Here is a 5,000-nt window from a genome sequence, read left to right on the forward strand (position 1 = left end):
GACGGTTTTAGGCTTACTTGGTCTTAACTCCGATGATGGCTAGGTCCAAGAGAGTATAATTAATCCTTTCTTGCTTGCTCAGAGTAGAAGTCATACACATACTACTTAGAAGTGAAACTGCACATATACGGACGTAAGTTGAACACTTAAAACGAATGCCCCGCTTTAATTTCCACGTCGTTCTCTATTTTTTCACCTGTAATCGCTTTCATTGGTACGCCTCACTATAATGCGTAGAAATCGATTGAGACTTGCTCGTTAATGAAAATAAAATTATTTTTTTTCTCACCGTGTGCTTGCTCGATAACTTTCTTCAATGTCCCCGGAGGAATGGCGTCTTTTCTGCTTGTTTGAAGAAAGTAAAAGAGCGTCGTTGCAACTACTGTAGACAATTTCGATATTTCGAAAAACAACTGGAGAGTACGTTTTAAGCAATCAAACATTAAGAATTTTACCAATTTCAACGACGCTTTTCTGGGGGGGGGGAGGCCTAGAGATCATAGAAAATGATCGTCGTGGATACTGATAAACAATATGTAAGATGAAGATCAGCGACGTCGTTCTCTTTATTGCTAACCACTACTCGATAACTACCCGCCACTTTCGGTTAGGGTTTTTCAAATATGCTTTCCAACTCGGCTTTGAGTAGACCTTTTTTGCTATCTGGTTCGTTCGACGCCTGCATTTACTGAATTTTTACGAAATCTGTCAAGGCTGGCTGCAGTTCAGCTACAGAAAGTTTAAGTTTTAAAATTGAGGGAAATATATCGTGGGCCTCAATTTAACAAGACTTAGAGCTTCATCTTTAGTCAGAAAATTTAAAGAGCACACATAGATATAAAAAGTAACTTAGTGTCAGTTAAAACGTTTCAATCTAAACACATTCAAAATTTTTGCAAGATTTGGTCTATACGTAATCTAGTTTGCGTCATCAGAGCAAGTTGCATAAGCATCTCACAAGAAGCTTTAGACTACTTCACAGCGAACCGATCCTTTCGTAGATTTCTTACCTACGTTAGGGTTAATTTATCAAAATTTAAAGCGAAACTTAAACAAAATCTTAACGTTTTCGAGCTAAGATCGCAATAAATAACTATACACAAACGAGAGTGAATAGCGTTTAATTTCTTCTTATAATGTTAACGCAGTACGGTTAAGAGGGTAGGGAAAATAACAAGTCAAGAAGCTTACCTTTGGAAAAAAATAATAAAATGGTGAAAACAACTTTACTGAATTAGAGAAAAATAAATGCCATACAAAGGCTACGATTAATACAGCCCGACTACGACTACATTTCACTTTAAAACTTCCTCATGATGCTTACTTGAAACAAACTAACCACATAAAAAACACTTACTTGATTAAACAGTCTGAGAGAACTCGGGTCATAACTTTTAGAATGACATTTTAAGCAGCATTTTATAATTTCATCTTCCTTTCAACCTCCTTCTGGTAGTAATCAATCGAGCAACTACCGATTTGGATTTAATAACAATTAAATAATACTTTTCTTAATTAAGGAAGCTGAAAGAATAATTCAAACCCTTTATCTCCATAAAGTTTAGATACTGCTCTACTTTCTAAGCCTTTAAAGCAGTCTAAGAGTTATTTCTCTCCGCATTCTTCTAATAAGAAGGATCATAGGGGGCTGAGAGAAATCAGCGATCTATAAGAGACCATTTAATTTGAGAAATGATTGGAAGCAAGTGTAGGAAAGCTTAGAGCTGAAAATGGGACTCATTTCAGTTTCACCAAGATCGGGAGTTTTCTGTCTAGTGACCAATGTCACCTTGATCAAAAGGGTAGACTCAAGACTCCTATTTTAAAATGGATACTATCTTTATCATTACCATTATTTTTGTTGTTATTTACAATACTTGATATGATTCATATATTACTCACCTGTTTTTATTGGCCTTGGAAGATACGGAGAAAAACTCACAAAGGTTAAAAATGATTTGATCTTAAAGGGAAATTGATTGATGAAAACCGTCAAAAGCATCTATTTTTACCGTCAACCGTCAAAAACTCAAATCAATATCAACCATCAAACAATTTAAAGAACATCTCTATTTAAGCCGCTTGCTAACAACAGTTTAAGAAACTTTAGAATGGGAAACTGGTCTTACAAAAAAATGCTCGGTCTATCTTTATTTTCACTGATTTTCGCCTCTAGCAGGCAGTTTGAATAAATATTTTTTTTTTCTCAAGAGTGTGGCGTTGAGAAAAAAACGTTACGTAACGTTATAACTTGTCTTTGTACACGCCTCTACGCACCATTCCTGCCTTTTGATAAAATCTCAACTGAGATCACCCTTACTCAGGTGTCTTGAAAGTTGTCGTGAAATTCCTCATTGGCAGTTTTTGCCATCATCCTAATGATTCCCTCGAGATCCAAGACGTTTTTGTCTTTGATCTATGTTAAGTATGCTAAAAGTAGGCGAAGGACTAATGTTCCAATCGAGTGAAGGAGAATGCTAAACGTACGCCAGATACAAATGTAACAATCCAATGAAAGAGAATCCTAAAAGTGCATGAGATACTAACGTGAATATTAATCTCTATTAATATGAATTTAGACTTCGATAACTGAGGGGCCTGGACTGGGTACACACAGGGTGCAAATTAGTATTTTCTCTTTTCTTTAAGATTGAGCAATTTATTCAGCATATAAGTCATAAGACATGGGTAGAGCCAATGGCTATTCACTACGCTAACGCGTTTTAATCGCGAAATTACTTTAGTATTACCGCTTAGGTATCTGTGTTAGGTAGCAAGCAAGCAACAAGTTTATTTCTAGCTTTAAGAAAGTTTTAGTTTCCCTCCCACTCACACTATCGACAGTTTTGGCTGTTTCTTAATCTCATTTGTGTTATCTTTTAAGTAATAGTCTAATGTGTTATTTACGTAGTACATATACATTCAATAAACTATCTGGTCCCAAAACAAGCCTCTGTCTGTTGTGGTGTTTAGGTAACAATCCAATAAAAGAGAATCCTAAAAGTGCGTGATATACTGACGTAACAATCCAATGAAAGAGAATCCCAAAAGTGCGTCAGGTATGTACATAATCCTGTAAAAGAGAATCCTAAAAGTGATTGAGGTGCTAACGTAACAACCCAATAAAAGAAAATTCTAAAAGTGAGTAAGGTACTAACGAAACAACCCCATGAAAGAGAATCCTAAAAGTGCGTGAGATACCAACGTAACAATCGCATGAAAGAGAATCCTAAAAGTGTGTGGGATACTAACGTAACTCGAATGAAAGAGAATCCTAAAAAAATGCACGAGATAATAACAGGGTAACGAGACAATTCAAAGAGTGAGAATATCAAAAGTGTGCGAGATAAATATGTAACAATCTAAATGAAAGAGAATTCTAAAAATACGCAAGATACTAGCGGAACAGTCCAATGAGAGAGAGTCCTGAAAGCCCGCGAGATATCAGCGTAACAATCTAATAAAAGGGAATTCTAAAAGTGTGTGAGGTACTGAGTCAGATGTAACAGTCCGATGTAATGTAGAATCCTAATGGGGCACGAGATAGATACCTTGAATTCGAATGAGAGTCTTAAAAGTGCTTGGGATATCATTGTAACAATCCAATGAAAGGAAGTCGTAAAAAAGCCCAAAATATTAACGTAGTAATCCAATGAAAGAGAGTTCCAAGAGCGCTTTAGTTATTAACGTAATAATCCGATGAAAGAAAATCCTAAAAGTGTGCGAGATACTGACGTAACATCCAATAGAAGAAAATCGTAAAAATGCGTAAGATATACAGCCGTAACAGTCATTATTCATATACTGTAAAAAGACAGAACACCTTTATATTTAAGATGACTCATAGAAATATATTTTCCTAATAACCACCAAAGGCCCTGAAATTTGACTGTAAACCGTCAAACCTTAAAAATTAACCATCAACAAAAAATCGAAATATAAGAACCGTCAACCGTCACAGCTACCGCCGCTCCCCCCTCCCTCGTATGGGTTATTCATTTCAGTATCTAACTCACAATTTTCTAAAGATTCCCAGGTCTTGCAACCTCACTGGCACGAGATTGGAAGTTTAATGTCATGCGCAAAGGCTCTTAATGCTAGCGGGATAATTTGCATACAGTTTCAAATGCGGAAATCCTTGATTGACGTTTGACCATCTAACTTTTTATCTTCAGCATTAGGTACCTTTATGTCCTCGTGCTGTATTAGTCATTATGTGGTATATATTATATTCTTTCTAATTTGACAATTTGAACTACTTCGTAGGATTTTCCTTGAAGTCAAGATCAAGTCAGGCGGATATTATCGAGCTCTCGTCGTCCGTAGTTACCAAGAAATGAGTCGAGTGGGTCACAGAATTTTACAGATATCACGATATCAAATCCATCTGTTTCTATAATCAGACTTCAGCAAGGTACTAACACATAATTCAATTCTTTTGGTTATAAAGTGTGCCTTTAATAGCATAGTTTGTATCATTAAGTGGTTAATGGTCCGTGTTTGTGTAACTACGTATGCCGTTGTGTGATTTTAGTACGTGGTTCATGTGGTTCGTGAATGAAGGCAAATACTTAGAGTTCCATCATACGTTTGAAGATTGAAATAACACGCATAGAGCAGACACGAATTGAAAGGTACAACCAAGTTCAGATATCGACCGTTTGAACTAGAAAAGGAATAAACTGCGTTATCGTTAATGAGCACTCGAGAAGCTGCGCAGGGCAGGAATTTCGACGTCAGATTAGCCAGAATTCGAACTCTGAAATAAGTCTCTTTATCTGAAATCATTAACGTGTCTCTAGCCGAACCAAAAGTAACTATTTAAAATTTTAGCCCAGTTCGAAGTCAATAAATGCACTCTCCGAAATTAAGAGAGTGTCTCTGTAAGAGCGGTCCGGTCGATTTTGCTTGAGACACGGATTTCGCTCATTTCTCGTGTGTTGTAAGACATTCATGTACCTATACTAAAACCACAATCAGTTTGATCGGATCTCTTTATT

At 36.3% G+C, this 5,000-nt stretch overlaps 1 long non-coding RNA gene across 1 annotated transcript in view; it reads left to right on the plus strand.

Annotated features, from left to right (window-relative positions):
* Positions 1-4,266: 4,266 nt before the first annotated feature.
* The window catches only part of LOC113675843 (uncharacterized), a 6,983-nt gene continuing 6,249 nt past the window's right edge, over positions 4,267-5,000 (plus strand). The window contains exon 1 of the long non-coding RNA XR_016180286.1: positions 4,267-4,414. This is a non-coding gene — a long non-coding RNA (uncharacterized LOC113675843). The remainder of the gene's footprint in view (positions 4,415-5,000) is intronic.

This window comes from Pocillopora damicornis, chromosome 10, assembly GCF_964200805.1.
Source record: "Pocillopora damicornis chromosome 10, jaPocDami1.2, whole genome shotgun sequence".
Taxonomy (NCBI): domain Eukaryota; kingdom Metazoa; phylum Cnidaria; class Anthozoa; order Scleractinia; family Pocilloporidae; genus Pocillopora; species Pocillopora damicornis.